At 40.7% G+C, this 20,566-nt stretch overlaps 1 protein-coding gene across 1 annotated transcript in view; it reads left to right on the top strand.

The window, feature by feature from the left end:
* The window catches only part of THSD7B (thrombospondin type 1 domain containing 7B), a 273,031-nt gene that overhangs the window by 33,585 nt on the left and 218,880 nt on the right, over positions 1 to 20,566 (top strand). The gene's annotated exons all lie outside the window — the stretch shown is intronic.

The following is a 20,566-nucleotide window of genomic DNA, read 5'->3' as shown; positions in this document are numbered from 1 at the left end:
TTGTGGAATTGAGTATCAAACGAGAAGGAAAATGCCTGAGGTGTTAATGTTTAATTGGCATTGAGTCATACTGCTGGCATAGAGTTTCCTTTTCTTTTTTTATCCTAAAAATACAGAACAAATATATCTAAGCGTTCCAGTGACTTTCACAGGCATTGACTCAGGCTGTATAGTATTCCATTTTGGGATGAAACAGTATTCTGGTTTGGAACTGGCATCAGTCATTAAAAGAAAAAAAAAAAAAAAAAAGCAGTACCTCACCTGCCATTAAAGCATCTGCCACAGAATCACCTGATACGTGAAGTCTGAAGCGAGTGTGTATCCTGTTCCTAGATCTCTTCATATATATGTATTTTGCTAATTTATTAGTGCTGAAATATTTAATCATGAAATAGCATTATAATTTGATGCAGTTCATAATTGGCAATTGTTGCAACAACACAACAGTGGTTGTTCCAGATGCCGTTGCCAATGCACAGGCTCGTTGGACTTAGAAGCTGTCACAAAAAAATTGACAGACACAGGCAATGCTGATTTATTAGTGGAAGCCTTTGCTTAGTGGTGTTGGGTTTTTTTCAGACAAGCAGAAGTATTTGAAATTAATAGCATTCTGTATATTGCAAACGACAGCAAACTGCTATTCTGTAAAACTAAGGTGCCCAGTCTTGATGTCCAGCGGGACTGGAGAGATTAAGATCACTGCCTTGAGCTAAGTGCCTTGATCTAAGATGACTCTAGTATTCTTTTCAAAGAAGAGAAATAAAAATCAGCAAACATATAATTTAAAAAGAAGTGGTTCCCCATCCTTCTCTACCCATTTATTCTACCCCTTGAGAAGCCACTGGGCTGAACAGTTCAAATTCATATTCCGGGAGAACACTGAGCGCTGCTGAACGGGTAGAACAGTGGGGGAAAAAAAACACTTGGCAATTTGTGAATTAGCGCTGGAAACGGGAAATTGTTGCCATTTCAGTTCTTAAGTTGTCACTGGAAAACAGGATTAGAGGAGGAAGGATTTCTCTAAGCCTCGGGAGAAAAGCTATCGCTGTGGAATATTGACACAAGAAGAAATGCGTATATTCTGTGCTATTAAACATACTTAGGAAAATAGTTCACTGCCAGTCGCGGTTTACTGTTACGATATTTCTCTTACGTAATTCATAGGAACAATCAGAGCCGATGTATATTGAAGTCAACCTTTTTCCACTCTGCCTCTCTGGTGATTCTCCTCCTTGGCTCCCATTTGGCAGCTGGTGGCAGCGAAGGTGTCGGGGCTCCGAGCGCCCGCTGCCCGTACCTGCTGTCCTGAACCGCTGGTGTAAAGTCTTCCCTGGTGTGAATATCCCAGCAGAAGTGTGCTGCTTTCTACGCTTGGTGTAGGTGCCTGGAGAAAGAGGCTATTCACTTCGGGTAATGCCGGCTGGTGTTTTCCTGATCTGCCTTTTCTTCCTCTACAGCCAATTTTCTTAGGTCTGTGTTTGTTAAGAAAATGTAAGATATCTTCTTTAGAACTATTTTTTTTTAAGTTAGTTTCTCTCCAGGTTTTGTATGGCATATCAGATACTGGGTCTCATTCAATGGATCTACAAAATGCTTAAATAGATGAGAAAATGGTGTGAGGAAGGGTGGAACTTTGTCTGTATTGTTTGGAGACAGCTGCCTAAACAGCGATCTGATATAGATTGACTTGCTAAAGATTTATTTCTCAAAATTCAACATTTTTTAGAACACTATAATATTATCTTGGTTAAATGCAAGATGTTAAATCAAAAGGCGCTCTTAAGGGGGAGCAAATGGGACTAAAACAGTGGCAGTGATGAGATGTTCTTGTAGTGATTACTCAGGTTCTCAGGGGAAACTGTGGGGAAACTGTGAAATGGGAAATAAATCACATTCTGGCACCCATCAGCGTGCTATGTATTCCTTTTCTTAAGCAGGTCGTGGGGTAAAAAGCATACTAAAACCTGAAAGGCTCTTGTCTGGGCAGAGAAAGAAAAAGGAACACCTTTAGGAGGACAATAGAGAGAGAATGACAGAATGGGAAAGAGAATAATTTGTTTTACCAGCTCCGAGGTGGAGGTGTTCTAAAAATGTATAAAAGAGCAGGATAAGATGTATGTATATAGAATCCACTCATAGAGACTTCTTATTGTTTTTACCCTCCAATCTTCATGTTAATACCTTTGGGTGAAAGAACAAATAATTATTTGTGTTGAGAAGAAATGGTTTTTAGACTCATTTTAATAGGAGGTGTCACAGTGTTGTGAAAGAGAAAGAATTAGAGGTGTTGTGTTAACAGGGCTGGGAAGCAGAGGCAATAGCCCAGAGAACTGTTTTGAGAGTGGGTGATTTCATCCAGGAGGAGAAAAAGGCTGCGTAATCCCTTCCCCAAAGAGGTGACTATTAGAGGAGCTAGAAGGAGCCTGAAGATCAGCTCATTCTGCAACTTCTAACACCTACTGATTGTTTTAACTTGGGTATTCACAAAAATGCATTGAAAAATTCATGCAGTTTGTTTAATTTTATATTTGGAATAATTGGGGTGGACTAGTAGGCTCCCTTTTGGTTTTAAGCTCTCATCATTTTCACCAATAAAAATTACTTCATATTGTTCCCTTGGGATTTTAATTGCATTAAGAAATGATTGGCCCTAATAAACTTCTACAGTCTGTGATAATTATAATCAAATAAGATATCCATATAAAAGCATAAAATTATGCTGAAGCAAATGCATTCTTGATCATTAATTAGTGAACTATCAAAGGTGTTACAGATGGTAGTCATTTTGTGCTTTTTAGAATGAAGCCTGACCATCACAGCCTTGACTAGGTGTAGTAAATTTATTTTTCAGTTATTGCATGGGTAAATACCTCTGAATGTGTGTTTATATGCATATCCTATCAGCTACATACATATTCTCAGTTGCTTTTCATGTGTGGAGATATCATCAGTAAGGATATTTGTTTTAATAAGACTGGAACACTGTACAGTACTTTACAAACCAGATAAATGGATATGGCTGCAGTTCTTGAAAGGTAAAATACAGAACAGCAGTTCAAAATGCAGTTGTGTGTAAGGGCAGTGGAAGAAGTTTGTTATAAGCAGTGTCTGTAGAAACTGCTGACTTCTTGGAGTTTTGTGAAGAGGAGGAGTTGATGTCTGGTGGCAGATAGTGCCATGTTTGAGTGGCAACATAGGGAAATGACGCAATGAGGAGAGAAATAAAAATTAAGTGGACTCTGTATTTGGCAGACAGTCGTGAAATCAAAACGACTCTCCAACTCAGTGCTGGGCCACTGTGTTTCATAGCTTGGGTTGCCTCCTCATAGGACAGGGTGGAAGAATTGATGCTTTGCAGCTGTGGGCACCTTGCTACCAACTCAGGTTCTGTGAGCCTTGGGTTTTTGCAGTGAAGTGCAAGTTTAAAGGCACAATATGCTTCCTATTTCTGGAACCCTTGGAGAAATAGTGGCCCTACAAAAAGCAAATCCAAAGTGTTAACAAGGACAGGTGGACCTGTCCGTCAAACTCTTGTGGGATGCTGCTATCAAAACTGTTGCAAGCACAGCTTTATTTACAAAGAATGCCAACCAGAACTAAAGATCAGGAGCATCATTACCACCAAATTATCTTGATCTAATGACAGATGACTCTCTTGTGTGTGGTGTCAAGATAGAATGTGGCATTTTTGTCTTACGGTAAGTTCCCCTCTAGTTAAATGGGCATCACAGCTGTCTTTCAGTTGCAGGAAGACTTTGATTCCTAAATCCTATAAAGTAGATTTAGGTCCCAGTTTCCCTTTTATTGATTAAAAAGTTAAATTTAATTGCTTACGCAGTGTCTCTTTCTATTTTACGCATTTTATCAGTGAAATACAGGCCTGCATCTTTGACTTCAAACAGTTACATTTACATAATCAGCACATTTACCATTCTCCCTCGCAGTTACTTATTGGTTGAGCTTGCCTGCTTGCTATGTGAGCTGACCGCAACGGCTAACCACTCCTTAGTGATAATTTACATTATTATTGTAATATGGATTAGGCATCAGTTGGAAGCGAGTCCGAGTCGATACTGGCTTCTTTCCTGTGGCATCTTAAAAGAACTTACTTAACAGTCTGATATCCATTTGGAAACTCAAAGACATTGCTTAAAATGTTTCTTGGCAAACTGAGGTTCATCAATGAAACGTAGCAATTGGCTGGATGTCCAAAATGGAGGGCAGAGATAAATGAGGAGCAGAGTAGGAGTGTGGACTCGGTCTGCTCACCTTGAATTGCTGCTGGTGTAACAGAGACCCGAACTTGGCCCTCTGTCTCCTCCTGTGGAAGATGATGCCGTAGGTGTTTCTGTCAAGTGACTGCAGGTCCTGACAGTCATAACCCCCAGAGTGGAGAACATGGATGCAGTAGGAGAAGATATTTGGTCTCCTCGTAAAACCATTTTTCTCCTTGAGCTAGCAAACACATACATAAAAGTAGACTGGAAGAAATTAATGAATTCTCCTGCCTGCCCGGCCAATTCATTTGTCTGGGGCTTGAATCCCCTAAAGAGAGGAGAGATGAAGGATTTTACAGGAAATAGCAGCTGTTCTTCTTCCTCCCTGGGGCAAAGGATGCGCATCGTGATCAGTAAACCCCCCTATCTTTTATCAGTGTGATTGGCACCCAGTGACTTGTTCTAACAGTCCAGCTGTTGAATGCTGTAATCCTTGTGGGTCAGATGACATATGCTGTTGTTACTGCTGTGCGCCGTTTAGGTATATCTTGATGCTGAATTAATATTTTAATGTAGCTTGTATAAGCGGCTTTATTATAATTGCATGATTTAGGAGTTTAAGGTGGCCATAAAAAGGTATTTCTGAGCCTCACTGAAGTTTTGGTGGGGAAAATCTGTTTGCCCATAATTTATGAATGTAAAAAACCCTACAGACTTGTTGTTATGGGGGGGTTCATTCACATATGAAACTTGAGAAGGGCTTTAGTACAGCCTTAATTGAAGGAAGAGTTTATGAAATGCTCTGATTAGTTGGTATTTAAAAAAATTAAAAGCAGCTGTTATCGTAAGTATCTTTGTCATGCATAGTGTTCTTCAGTTATTGCATGTGAAGTGAAATTAATTGTTTGAAAAGATTAAGGTCTGTTGCAACACCCGAGATTCTGAACTTTGCAGTCAGAAAGCCGTAGTGATCTTGTTTTTCTAAGGCATTGCAGCATCTAATAAATTGAAAGAATCTAAGAGGGCTGATGCAAAACATCTTTATTTCTACTTACACAAATATCCGAAGCTGATTTATTGCCGAAGCTAAGCCATTTGAATATGTTTCATTACAGCAGGCACTTGTGTTTTTACCAGTGTTCTGGCAGAGTGGTCTGCTCGATCTGGTTTGGGAGAACGTGATTCTCCGTCTTGTTTAATTGCGGTGGCGATAGGGCTTGGGACTGCAGTTGCAGGAATGAAAATCCACAGATCTGTATGGACTGAGAAAAAAGAGTCCATCTCCCATAGAATTCAAAGTGTGTCTGTCTTAAGGTAAATTTTTCTTGCCTTGTTCTTGGGCAAGGAGGAATTGCACCTTAGATGTAAGTAGCACATGAGGTACGAGGGCCACAGAAATGCCCCGAGGGCCGGAGCCCCTCTGCTGCGGGGCCAGGCTGGGGGAGCTGGGGGTGCTCAGCCTGGAGAGGAGGGGGCTGCGGGGAGGCCTGAGTGCGGCCTGGCAGTGCTGAGAGGGGCTGCAGGAAGGGGGGGGCAAGCTTTTAGCAAGGCCTGTTGGGACAGGACAAGGGGTGATGGGTTTAAACTAAAGAAGAATAGATTTAGACTGGACATAAGGAAGAAATGTTTTACAGTGAGGGTGGTGAGGCGCTGGCCCAGGTTGCCCAGAGAGGCGGTGGAGGCCCCATCCCTGGCACCATCCCAGGCCAGGCTGGACGGGGCTCTGAGCACCCTGCTCTGGTTAAAGCTGTCCCTGGCACTGCAGGGGCTGGGCTGGGAGGGCTCTGAAGGGCCCTGCCCACCCAAACCATTCCATGAGTCTAAGTATAGCCAATTAATTATTGTTAGTGTAACTGAAATCCCAAGAGTCTAATCATTATTAGTCCAGATCTAATTGTAACAGAAAAAGAAAGAAGAGTAATGCAGTTAAAGTTGTTACAAACGCAATTCCCAGCTTCTGCATCTTCCCTGGTGTTACGCTTGCCGTGCTGCTGTGTCCTAATGGTGGTGGTTTCATCCTGGTGGTGGTGGGTTGTCAGCATCTGGAGTCTTTTCCTAGGAGGGATATGAAGTTCATGATAATGGTTTCTTCTTCCTACAGTGAGGAATAAGATCCTTACCTGGGGTCATTAATTTCCTAACACAGGCTTAATGCACAGTCACTAATTTCCTAACACAGTTGTACAACTTTCTGCATTGGTCCACGTTACACCCCTACTTATTGTATACAGTGCCTTTTTTGTATGTTAGATATTTTTTCTTTTTATTTTTGCTTCCCTAACCAATGTTATCCAGCTCCAGGTGTACGTGTCTCTAATGACCGCTCGTGCATCAGCAGTAGCGGTGGGGCCGCCAGCGCCAGCCCGCACCCCATCACGTGTCGTTCCCCGCCTCTGCTTCTCTACGCTACGTCCTTTGTACGCAGGCGCTGGACAGGCCAGCTCAGGTGGCGATCTGCTGGATGGGCTGTTCACAGGTACATCGGAACTGGTCAGGAATGTGGTAATCGATAGCTGTGGCCACAGTGACCATGAGATGGTGGAGATGAAGATCTTGAGGGAAGTGAGGGAGGCAAGTAGTGGATTAAAGGTCCTTCCTTGATCTCTGGAGCATGGGCTTTTAGCTTGTTTAGGGAACTAGGATCCTGTGGGAAAACATCCTGAAGGGCAAAGGTGATATAGGAAAACGTGATCCAGAAAAAAGTCCCCAAAACCATGCTGTTGGAGAAAGTGAGCTTAGGAGCCACCTACACTAGAAGTCTCTTGCTTTATTGCAGAGTTTGATGCGAGGCTGTCTGGACGCGTGGTGGGAAGCTTCTGCTTTCTTAGCCTGGTAGAAACTGATTGCATGTGGAAATAAATAAGGCTATCACGTGGGTATGGTGTGTGATCAGCCATCCGTCATTATCAGGGGAAAATTCTTGGGCAGCAACTATTGTAACCAGACAAATTTAGATGAATGGAAATGTTGGCTGAGTAATCATTAATAATATGTACTTGCATGTGTAAAAATTAATGTAGGAAAGTACTTAGTTGCTTAGTTTGCCTGTCCAGATTGCTTTATTGGTTTAAGTTAGAATACTTGGGAGAATGAGAAGATGGTGCAGTGAAATGGGTTGGGAAGAGCGATAGGACAATAAACCTAACTGGTCTAATTGATGGAGCTGTTTGACACCTTTAAGTAGAACAATCTATGACAAATCTGTGAACATTACCTTCTTAGTGACTGAGCCCAGCGATCCAGGAGATATTTTCCTCTCCTTTATTCTTAAGGGAGTAAAGGTAGCAACAGTTTAAATTTAGCATACCGGTTGTAGTGTAAGAAAGAATTTAATGTGAATTTTTTAAAACCATGTCTGAGAACAGTAAATATGCTTTAAAGAAGTTGAATTTTTTGTTTGGTTTTTTTTTTTTTTAAAAACACTTCAAGATTATGCACATTATTAGCTAATACATGCATTCTGTTATACGTTTTGGAACCCACTTTCTATGTATGCACTAATATCAAGATTTGATATAAACTAAAAATCTTTCTTCATCATCTGAGAAAGAGCTCGAGTCATTTAAGGTCAATTTTCAAAGATGAGGAATATCTTGAATTTCTAAACTTCAAATAGGACAGACTGTAAATGTTTTTAACATTTAATTAATATGGATTACATTTTCTTAGCTCCCTTTTCGTCATTGATTTTTGCCATTCAACCAGTCATTTCTCTTTGTATATATAAAATATATGGCTTACTGTTAAAAGGATCTCAAATCAAATTGGCTTTATTTACTTCAGAATATTCTCAATAATGTTTATTATGGGAATCATAAGAAAGGAAGAATAGACATTTCTAAAAGAAGACTATTTCCAAGTGGCTTGATTGAATTAAAGAATGCCCACTGGAATGAAAACTCAATTAAGAGCAGTTATTTCAGTATCCTTAGTGGAAGAACCGATTTTTTCTTATTTCACAGAAGTACCAGTCTGATTTGTCTGCAGCTGAGTGTTGTCCATCAGTTGAGGGTGTAGACAGATTTATTAGTGCTGCAGTTCGTGGATGGATATGCCAACTTTGCTGTGAACTTTGTAATTCTTTAAACCTGCCTGGGGAGAAGACTAAAAGCTGGATTTCCTTCTGGAAGAGGCCAGGTAGCCCACTCCATTTCTTAAGAAAGCTCTTCCTGTAGCAGTTTATTATTTCCTTATGGTGATACTGAGTCTCCATGTACTGGTTAATGAACTAGCTGCGACACGCTAATGAGCTGGTTTATATGGAAAGAGCTTACTCATATAAAAGCAGCAAAACTAAAAGCCCTTTTAAATCTGTGGTTCAGGAGTATTAGTTACGTGGTTTTATTCCCCTGTCCCCCAAAATCACTCCTTGTTCTGCCTGTCCGGATTACTGTCGGGGGGTTGGAGTAATTAGATGAGCAGATTTCAGTGTTTTGCCCATTGCCTGTGATCATGTCATCTCCAAAAGCATCCACAGCCTCCACTGTGACCTCCAGGACACTGGAAGTGTCTCCTCAGAGAAGGATTAGGAGCTGGCTCCAGTATTTCAGAACCTGTGATGCGGCAATCATGACATTTTACGTATGCTTCTGTTGCGTCAGGTACAGACTGAGTGAAAAACCACTGATTGGTTCAAAAATGTGAGCGAAATGGGATAATTTGGATATAAATATCTCATGTATATATGTGTGTGTACATATATATATTTGACAGCAAAGTTTTGCACATTCACACATATATTCTTTTCCTTTTATTAAATAATGTCCGATTTTTCTTAATAGGATGTGCCTTAAAATATGAAGCAACCAGAGGTATTTGTCTTGGCTTATCTGTTCTCGCACACGGGCGTTCCTGAGCTTGAGCACACAGGTGTTGAAAGGTCACTTTGATAGCATCTCCTTTCAGTAACGCCCTGTCAGGACTCGGGACTCGTCCGCTCCTTTGATGAAACGCTTAGGGCAGCAGCACCTTCCGTCAATATTTAGTAAGTTGGGGGATTTCAGGTGCTATCATGATGAACCTAAATGTGACCTAAATTGAACTGAAAGCAGCTTGAGGCAGGAATGGCTTTTTATCTTCTTGAATTGTATTTGAAGTTGTGATCATTCTTTGAAGCATATTTAAATTAATAACCACTGCGTTTTCTTGACAGTACTGGTAGCGATAATGTGGGATTTCCATTATTCTGGCCTGGTTTTCGATCATTCCTCGGCTACAGTGAGGATGATGAATGAACATCGCCAAAAAATGATATTTTAAAACATTAGTTTTGTCATGTTGGTGACACAGTGGAACAAAGATGATTACCAGTGCTGATGTTTAATTTAAAACTGTCTAAAAATTTTGTACTTGACCCCTTTATATCAAGGTGAACTTGAGGCATGCTTAGTTTCTGCGGGTTTCCCAGGCAGTCATGACAATAGTGTAAGTGTTAGATTTATTTTGCAGGCTAAAGGATCATTTTATATATTCACTAGAACCACTCAGGGCTACAAAAGAGAACTCTTTCCAGTTGAATTTTCATGCAAATATCTTTATTTGTAGTGTAAAACTTAGAACACCTAGGCACTCTTGTGTAAATTAGTAGCACTGTTTATAAATATCTCTGCAATTGAAAGCAGCAGAAGTACCAGATGTGTAATTACATTAGCACAGATATTCTACAGAAAGCGGCTTCTGTGAAACAGAAACAAGCTTAATGTGAAAATCTTTGCTTTTGAGAGCATGCATGCTATGCACATCATTAACCTGTTAATTAAATCCATTAAGGGCTGCATTTTCTGAAGCCTTGTTAAATGATTACTTAAGTATAAGAACGCTTGTTTCTAAAAATCTTCAGTTGCAAAGTGTGGGCTAACACTGTAAAAGCAGATGCTTAAGTTTGGATGTCAAATATGCGTACAGCATATGTGCATCTGTAACTGATAGTTTTCCATGTTACCATTCTTTTACTTCAAAAAATCATAGTGTGATACCTTCTGTGGCACCAGTGACCAGATTTCCAAGTTCAAAATTGTTCATCTCTGCTCAGCAAACAGCCCCAGCAGAATAGGCGAATGCTCCCTGCACCCTGCCACATCTCTTGGTTATTTTCAAAAGAAACAGAGATCTATGCTAGCTAAGTCATCCTCAGGATATATATTCTCAGCTGTTGAAACATCTCAAAGGACGTAGGTTTATCCCTGGTGCCGAAACTTGTGAAAATGTACGTAAAGGTGCAGTCTGTTAGGATTTCAGTGATAGCTGAACACTGTTCAGAAATATGTAACCACTCTAAATTCAGAATAACGTGAGCAAAACACCTGCCAAAAAGGTAATGAAGATCTACCGGTATTGTAAGGCTGACCTCTGACTAATTTTAGGGCACGATTTGATGTTTGAATACTTCCATCTTTAAATTATGGGAACTGGTGTTCTGTTTTCAGTTTTCTTTATTTCAGCAGTGTAAATATTGAAAAGAAAAAAAAAAACCCAAGCCCCAAACCCTACCCCTTCCCTTAAACGTGCTTGTTCCCACCCTGGGACCATGGGTTAGCACTCTGCCCGCTGCAGGGCTTGCAATGCTTGGGCTTGTGTCAATGCACTGACACAGATCTGCGGCCAGGACTATGGCACTCTCTTCTCCGTTCATCCTCAGAGCGTTACTGGCTTCTGCTCCAAGGAATTGAACTCAGCTGGAGAAAGAAAAAAACTAGATTAAAGAAGAAAATGAGTAGAAAATTGTTCTTTATGTTGTAATGCTTTCTTGCCCCAGTTCCCGGTTTTGTTGCTCTCATTTGGGAGGTAGGTTTGCAGGGAAGCCCTGCAGCAGATGGGCTGTGTCTCTGGATGGGCCGTAGTTGAATGCCATGTCCTCCTCTCCAGCAACTAAATATGTCTAATGTGCTAGTTTTAAAAAAAAACCAAAAAAAGTTCAAAAGCATCATGGGATAATACAACCTCTTCATAAGATCCCTGGATCTCAGTCTGGCCTGATGCACAGATCTCAATCTGGCAATATTTTGCTTTCACTCACCTGCATGTGTAGTCATTTGGAACGATGCCTGGCAAAATCTGCCTCCAGGTGGGGTGGAGATTTTTCTTCTTCACATACCTATTTAGGTATGCTATGCTTACTTATATTTTGTAATTCTTGTCACAAAATTCCCAAGATTTTTCTAACCTTAACACCTGCAAGTCTGAACGAGGTAATGTGATCATATTCTCCGAGTGCAAACTCAAGTATTTTAGTTATTCTGTTCTTTTGGACCTTGCAATCAAGAAGCTGAATTTATGATGCGATGGGAGATTATTTCAATGTGGAAATTAATGTCTTTGTCATTGCCTTCCTTTTACATTAATCCCCCCTAATCAAATTTTTGTGAATTTGATTTAGTTATTTAGGGTTTTTTGGGTTGGTGTTGGGGGTTTTTTATTATTTTCTTTTTGTTCAGAGGGTTTTTTGGGGTTTTTTTTTGTTTTGTGTTGTTGGTTTTGGTTTTTTTTTTTAGTATTTGCTGTATGCCTGTCATTCTTCCCTGAAGTGAAAACTACTTGCATCTTAAAGCCCTTCATCCTGATTTACACTGTCTGGAAACTTAAGCTCTTTTGGCCCTCTTAGATTGATTAGACGCTGCTCAACGCTCAGCCATTCCTCCTGTCAGCAGCCTGCACTCCCAGCGTCTGCGAGACGAGCAGATTGATTTACTGCTGGAGCACACTTATTCCAAACTTTGGCATAGCTGCTCGTATTGTTTATTCCTGCTCACCTATTTCCAAGTATTGCAGAGAATTGTGCTTTTTCCAAAATACTTATCCTCTAGAATTTGGAGCATTTAGGAAGAGTGTCTAGAGTAAATGGAAATTTAGTTATAAATAATTAAAAGTGAATAATTAAATATGGACTGTAAATAAAAAAAAAAAAGAGAAAATGTCCAGTAAAAGCAGTTTGTATAGTTCTGCAATAACCTCTGTCTAGTTTTTATAAAATCGATTGTGCACATATTTAAAAATAGTACTTTTCACATGAATTAATTATGCTATCTGTTGCCAGGGAATTGTTATCATCGGTGTTCTCCGTCTATGCAGAAATACTAATTAGTAGCAGTTTGGGCACCATGGGAAATCCTGCCCATTGTATGGCTCTTCTATAATGCTTATTAAGAATAATGACCGTCTGGCCCATACGGTTGAGAAGGTTATTTCTGTATAAGTACATGGTGTCTATATTTTACCATCTGCCTTTTCTGTTCCAAGAGCTTCAGGCAGCCCCACTCCTGCCCTGGAGCAAGGGGAGTAGCCATGGGCAGAGGGGCTGCCCCAGCTCCTCCGAGATCCCACCTGGAGAATCCGAGGGCTCCTCCGAGATCCCACCTGGAGCATATCCCCGCTACGCGGCTGTACCTGTGTACTCACCAGCTCCGCAGGGGGCTGAGGGAGGGTTAATGCAATTCCACCATTTAACCCCAGCCAGACTTGGTAGCACCTCAGTGTGCGATTCTGGATTTCAATTCCTTTACCGTGGTGTATTGATCGCTGTAGTATCTGAAAAAGTACGCTGGCTTCTGTGCTGGAGTGGGTTATAAAATACGTAAGTTGGGAATAGCATGAAGCTGAGCAGAAAAAAAATGTAGTTCTTCCTAATAATGATGTCTGGAGAGGGATGCATACGTTGCTGTGATTATGCGTACGTGAAATAAATTCTGATACTTCAGAAAGGTTTTGCAGGTGTGCAGATTGCTGTATTGTTTCGCAACTTTTTCTGTGAAACCACTTCTTTTGTGGAAAAAAAAATATTTCAATTTTTAAAGTTTTGAAATCCAGGACGTTGCTATTATTTCAATGAATGCATATAATTTGAGCTTCATGGAAGAGTAAAAATATTAGAAAGCGCAGTTGTCACAATTGGGAAGAAGGGATGGCAGTATTTTTGTGTTTGCCAGGTAATGAATTATTGCAGGAGCAGGATGAGAATTCTCATTGTGTCTTGGAGCTTGAATACTAAGTAGACGAACTGCTGCCAGTGCTTGCCCCCGAGCCGTCCCACCCTGGCCCCGTCTCAGAGCAGCGCACCTTTGACAGCGAGTTCCCTGGTGCGGTTCCTTTAGGGTCTGTCGTGGGTTAGCCCCAGGCAGCAGCTCAGCACCACGCAGCCATCGCTCGCTCCCCCTGCCCCGGTGGGATGGGGGAGAGAATCGGAGGAGTAAGAGTGAGAAACACTCCTGGGGTGAGATAAGAACAGTTTAATAATTGAAATAAAGTAAAACAGTAATGATAATAGTAACAATATAATAATGATAATAATAATAATGATACGCGAAGCAAGTGATGCACAATGCAATTGCTCACCACCCGCCGACCGATACCCAGACAGTTCCCGGGCAGCGATCGCTGCTCCCCGGCCAACCCCCCCCAGTTTCTATACTGACCATGACGCCGTATGGTATGGAACAGCCCTTGGGGCAGTTTGGATCAACTATTCTGGCTGTGCCCCCTCCCAGTTCCTTGTGCGCCTGGCAGAGCATGGGAAGCTGAAAAGTCCTTGACTGGTGTCAGCACTACTCAGCAACAACTAAAACATCAGTGTGTTATCAACATTCTTCTCCTACTAAATCCAAAACACAGCACTGTGCCTGCTACTAGGAAGAAAATTAACTCTATCCCAGCCGAAACCAGGACAGGGTCCATTAGTGCTGGTCTTGACGTTGTTCGGTGAGGTTCGTGGCGGCGACGTGGCTGCGGCGGGTGCGTCGCCTCTGCAGCGGCACTGCCTCTTGCTGGGCTGTAGCGGGAAGATGGACCTGGAGTGAAACCGGGGCTTTGCGTGCCAGAAAAATGACTTGGAGCGACTGCCGATGGGAAGGGTGGCGAGGGGAAGCCACTGTGTGGAAAAGCAGAAAAAGCCTTGTGCGAAAGCTTCCTGGTGTTAAGCCAGCGATGTAAGGACCTGTGTAAAACTGGAGCGGGCGTTCCGAGTCACCCAGTTCCTACGGGCAGCGGAAATAATCCCGTTCGTAGACATCCAGCTCCCCTCTGCTTCCCTGCAAATACCAGAACAGACCTCCTCAACCTCGTACGCCGTTGGGCTTGAAGGGATCTGAGCTTTCCTATGGGCTAGAGAAGATTTCAGCCTCGCTAGAGAGGAGGCTGGGCTGAGGAGGAGGTGTCGTGGCGACGAGTGTCCGGCAGCGCCCGTGTGGTTCCTCGGGTGCCCAGGCGGGCAGCGTGTGCCGCAGGAGGTGGTGCGTAACCAAGGCTGCATTCATTCTGCCTGTTTTCACAGGGAAATAACGGTTCCTGTTGGGGAATATAAGCCCCAAAGTCAAGGTGGAGTACTGAAGAAATATTTTTCAGCTGCATTTTCTATTAAGGTTACATTTACAAACACCTTATAAAGGCTATTACGTTTTAAAAGGAATCGGTTTTCAGAGATGTTTAGAATTTTAAAAAGGTCAGAGTTTGATTATAACTATCTGTAATCCAGTATGGAGATGTTTTTAATCTCACATGCAGTATACTACTCATAGTTGTAATCTGCTGATAACATCTATTTATACTTTTGGTTTTTATAGTATACATGAATTTATATACATCGTAACCTCATCTCCTAATGTCAGTTGCTATCAAGGCAAGAAATCTGTTCACACAAACCCTCAAAATGCGTCAGATGAGTATTACAGAAATGTTTTGGAATGTATAGAGGGTTTTTTTGGGTTTTTTTCTTTAAAAAAAAGCCCTAAGAGTTGAAAGAAAAAGAATATATTTCCCTGGGCTGTCTCCGGGGTGTGGGCACATGATTGAGTAGCTCAGCTAATGCAGTTTACATTAGTGCTTAATATTGAGAAGTCCTGCCTTCAAGTGCCAAGGGGTTAGTAAATCACTGAGTTTTCATAAACAGCAGTGTTCATTACATTTTGCTGCAGAATGTCTTTCTTGCTGGAGTGTGTCTTGAGTGTTACTGCATGTGGATAATAAGGCAAAACCCTGAAATGTAGAATTGGAACAAACTGCTGCATGGCTATAAGTCAGTAAACTTCACTTTTATTCAGATCTAAAATAAGACGAATAACTAAGCTGCTGAATTACTCATTTGTGTAGGTCATGAAAGTTTAAAAATGTGCTGCAGGTATTTAAAATTAATCCCAGGACTCAGAGGAATTTTATATGCCCTGTGTGACACATTGCAAATAGTACAATAGTCTTATTTTGTATAGCAACTTTCATACAAATTATAGTAGAAAGTGTTTTAATAATAAATAGCAAAATAATTGAGACAGTTACGTACGGGCAAGGAAGAAAAGATGTGTTTTGGCTGAGATGTGGCAGTAGATGTAGGGGCAGGCGTACAGGAGGGCTCTTCCAGAAAGCAGGGGAGTGGGCAGTTATGCAAACAACAGCTACTCTAATATTACTTTGTAATATAAAATACCTAAATGTATCAGATTTGGTATCCTAGACTCTGTATGGAGCTGGTCCCAAAGATTTTAGTCTGTTTAGTCTGCAAGAAAAGATGTGGCTGGACTGAGTATGCTGACAAGGAGAGAGCATGATATGCAGATAATGGGACTTTCATCAGCATAGTAAGATCTTTTTCCAAATCATTAGAAATATTTTCCTTGGCATAATATTGAATGTCTTTGCGTCGTGCCAAAAAAAACCCAAGCGGTGAGAAAGTATGTGGTAGTTCATATGATCTTTAACAGTTTGGTTCACTATAAGTAAATATACGTCCAAGTCTCAGAAAAAATACATATTTCTCATAAAATTACATAAAATTTACATAAATCTCATTAAAAAAACTTCTTATAAAATAACAAATTCTGAGGAAATCAATTCAGTGGAACTTACTTTTTGCCGCTGTTACTAATAGCGAAGATTAATTGGTTGTCATGCTGTTAGGAATAAAGCTCATGTGTTGTCTGAGTCAGTTGTTACCTGTTCTCAGAAATCACAGAATGAGTTGGAGCTTTCCATTTCATATGAACATGCTCTGGTGCAAGGATGCTAGAACGACATCCAGAGGGGCTACATGACATTCCAAGCAGAAGTATTCAATTCAAGTGGACACTGCAGTGATCTTCTGGAGTTACGATCACGTCTGGTGGAGTTATTCCTCACCGGGCATTAATGAAGTCGTATGTCTCTGTTACGATGTTTGGGGATCTCTGTTGAAGAATTAGTATGTTCTGTTTAAAAAGAAGCTGTTAAGGTCTAGAGCAATTGCTCCTAAATTTGATACTTAAACTGAAAGACAAAGTAAAAAAGTGTAGAAAATAAGACTATTCCAGTGATTGTCCATTAATTTTTTCAGTGTTCCTTCACTGTTTTATATATTGGATATAACTTGGAGAACATCTATTACCTGTTTGAAATAAGTTACTAACACAATACTCTCTTTCACTGATTGCTGATCTTGTCCTAAGTTTGCAAATTAGTACATAGCTACAGGGACAGAATAATTGTGGAAGATGCTTATTGTCAAATGAATTCTCAGATGGTGAAATGGTTGCAATTAAGCTAAATGTCACATTAAACAGAGCATAATTATTGTAGCAATCCTTATTAAGCAGTAACGTACTTATTAAGCAGCTCTTATTGGGATTCCTATTTTTGATTTGATGTTTAGTGGTGTTTCATTTTGTCTGTAATATGTAATTCTTATCTGAATAGCCTGCTTGCCTTATGCATGTGTGACCTGTGTGTCAAAGAGCAGATGTCAGTATAGCCTTTCAGACATAATTATTGCATAATTGTAGGTAGGTCTTGCAGGCAGGAAAAGCAAATCGGTGCACCCTACATCAGATAAACTACACTGGCATTGTTATTGCATGCTTTTAACGGGGTTAGAGGAGCTGTACGGGATGATAGCATGGTGCTCTTTCTGTCCAATAAAAGATGCCAAACAGAACAATGCATGGTTTTTCTTTATTAGATTGACTGGGTTTATTAATCCCTTTCATGTCATTATTACTTGTAGCATTATTGATGTCTTGTAAGAGACAGTAGGCTGTCTTTGTTTACAGTTTTCTATAAAGAAAGACGTCCCTCTGTCTCTTACAATTTTTGTACAAGTCAAGTTTTCCTTAACTTCTTATTTTTAGAAATAGTGATTTGATTGAATTTCTCTTTGGTTTCAGAGACTAATAAATGTATTTGTGCTATTGCAGGTTCCTTGGTACTTTGTAGATCTCAGTAGTATTTTTGGGGGGAAAAACTTTTTTTGGCATGGTAGTAAGTCCTCGTGGACAAAGCCTTCCTTTCAGTTAGGTGGTCCTTCATAGGGTAATCCACGTCAGAAAGGACCATGGGAGGTCAGCTGGTTGAACCTCCGGCTCAGAGCAGAGCCAACGCGGAATTCACACCAGGTGGCTCAGGGTTTTGTTCAGTCAGATCTTGAAAACCTCCAAGGATGGGATTCTGCTGTCCCCCGGGGCAGCCTGTTCCAAGGGTTGTCCTCATAGTGACGAGGTTTTTTTTCCTTATATCCAGCTGGGAGCTCCCCTGTTTCAACGTACATCCACAGTCTCTCATTCTCCCACCTGTGTCCTGCTGGGGTGAGATCAAACACCCATCCAGTATCTGATTAGGTTACAGTGGTTAGGAGATGGATGATATCTATCCTTTATCTTCATCTTTTTGTACTTTCTGTAGACAGATCACTGTGAAATACATTTCATCTTGTTTAGTCTTCAGCTTTAATTACCAGTGGCCTCCCATTCTGGATTGGGAATTGTAAAGCATCTTTCTGAAGGTCTGGATTTTGATGCCTAAATTGCAGTGGGTTTTTAATAAAATGTAGTTAATATTATTATTCGCATTGTGCTGAGACATTTCTTTTAATTGACTCAGATTTATTTCAATGAAAGTGTAAATTTAAGATGACTCTTCTAAAAATAATTAAATTCTAATTACAAAGCAGACTATTGACTAGGAAGTATTTACATCCTTCTCATTTAAGCTACTGAACAGGATATTTAACTAAGCAATGAAACATTGTGGATAAGTTTACTGCTGCGTCCTGAAGAGATCATCAGGAAGTGAAGAAAAATCTATAGTAATGGGATTTCCATCTAATTTTTAACCGTATTTTTCATGCTTCTTTTTTTGGTATGCCAAGAGCAGGCTACATTTTTAGCATGTTTGCCAGAGAATAATTGCAAATTATGATGCGTCTAACGATAGTGTAGTTACTTTTGAGTCCTTGCTTACGGTTTTTTTTTTCGGTAATTTGTCATTCTAAATTCACATCTGACATTAAATAATGGCCACTTCTTGCTAAGGCTTCTACTGTGTCTCTCTCTATCCTGTTAATGTAGGGACTGGTAAATCTGCAGCTGTTACACAGAGTAGTTCACGAGCAACACCCAGGAATGTATAAGAAGTACTAATGAGATGGGTTCTGTGCAGGAGTGAAAGAGCGGTGGTAGGTTTGGTGAGTGTAATTTGGCCAGTCCTCTGCTAAAACTGCTCTGTATTACTCTGGGGGTGGGGGGGTTAATGCTATTTTTAATGCTGTTTGCTATCCTAAGAAATAAGTACTAAATCCTTAATTGGTGTAATGTGTTTCAAGCTCCCATTGATGAGTAAAATACTGTGGCGCACTATGCTGAAGTGGAACAATATTTAGTGTTGAATTTTTGCTTTAAAAGCAGAGTGGTGAAACCCAAACTTTTCCTGCACTGAAACTTCCACATCTCAAAAAATTAAACTGCCTTTGCTGAACTGCTTCAGAGAAACAAACGTTGAAATAAGGTCATGATACTGTTGCATTGCGCTGCTTAGTCTTTGTGCTAGTTACTTTCCGCTCTTAATGAGAAGCCACCTCGTACTTGAGGTTTGAATTTTGACTATTATTTTTAGTGAGATGACAGTATATACATAATCCCATGTCTGGCTTTGAATCTTATTGGCATTTGTAGAAGAATATTCTTTTAAATCAAGGTGAAGTATGACTGATGAACATTTAAATTGTCAATGGATCTCTTCAGTTAACTGAACCTCAGAAGCATATTTAAAGATTCATTTTTTTTGAATGTTCAGTTTTTAAGCGCATTGAATTCTGTTGGAAGCCTGTCGTTAACGTCATATAGCTTGTAGAGCACAGTATAGTTTGATGCTGCCTTCTCCCATTCAAGATACCTGTCACGGCTGAGCCCTTACCTTGGGCTGATATGTTTTGGTGTGAAATAGAGGCGTAAAAGGGACAGAGATTTTTCACATAGCCTGAAGGATTCAGCAAAAGCTGGAGCTGTCTAAACCCTGACGACTCTGCAAGCCCCGCTTGCCCCCTGCCTGTCCAGCACGGGAGAAGGTGCCAGACCGAGGGCAGAGTCGCGGTCCTGGCCTGGAGGATGAGGGAGGAGGAGCTCCGGCAAGAAGGGACATGGCAAGAGCGTGGGATGTGGTGGAGGAGAAGCTCTGCTATACGCGATTCCTATTTACTTTTCCTTCTTTATTAACAATGAAAAAAGAATGGGGTTTTTTATTTTATTTATTTTTTATTACACGATGTCATGCCCCTGGCTCTGGAGGATTAACTCCTCTATTCATGAAGAAAGAACAACAGGATTACCAACAAAACCGCCAGCAGCTGAATGAATACCTGCTATTATAATTGCAGCCATTATGGGGCTGGTTTTGGTTTTTATGTGTGTCTTTGGTTTTGTAGTGTAAGCATGTAACTGATTCCGGTAGTTTTAAAATCAATTTTAAAAAACTTGACTGGAGTAGCATTTCTTAATATAAATCGACCTATTTATTGCAAGTTCATTTTCTGCCTTGAAAAAATACAAAAGATAGGGTAGTTGCAGGGTATTTTCAAGTGAGAATTACACATGTGATGTTCTTACCGAGCGAAATGGCTCTGTTATGAGGCATTGGAAAGTTTTTAAACATAGAAATGAGATGAGACCCTCTTGAGACATGATCATCAAAATCCTTTTAATACGTTAAGATTCAGCCCGAGTGCTTTTTCTCTAGCTTTTCTCTTTGGTTTGCAAGCAATTCTGTACTTTATAGCCCTCAGATTATTTTCTTAGCTTGGTGGATTTTTGTCGAATAATATTGTCACAGAAAAATCTTTCTGTTTAGCCTTGTCTGATTAAGTTCACTTGCAAATCCTCAAATAAGATTCATACGATTACATACATATGTTAATGTGCTCCCGAACTAAAAATGACATCACTGGGTTTAATTTTGGTTTCGTGTCTCTCCCCGAATAACTAGCTTTACCACCTCTAACAGTGCCACGTGCTGCAAACGGAAGCGACTTGCCCGATGCACGTCCCAGGGTAATTCAGAAGTCGACGCACGTGAGGTGCCTTCTCTGCTTGGGGGCTCTGCTCTCAGAGCAGCACCCTGCGGGACCTGTC

The sequence above is a fragment of the Pelecanus crispus genome, chromosome 5, assembly GCF_030463565.1.
Source record: "Pelecanus crispus isolate bPelCri1 chromosome 5, bPelCri1.pri, whole genome shotgun sequence".
Taxonomy (NCBI): domain Eukaryota; kingdom Metazoa; phylum Chordata; class Aves; order Pelecaniformes; family Pelecanidae; genus Pelecanus; species Pelecanus crispus.
This window is presented reverse-complemented; position numbering and strand designations above follow the sequence as displayed.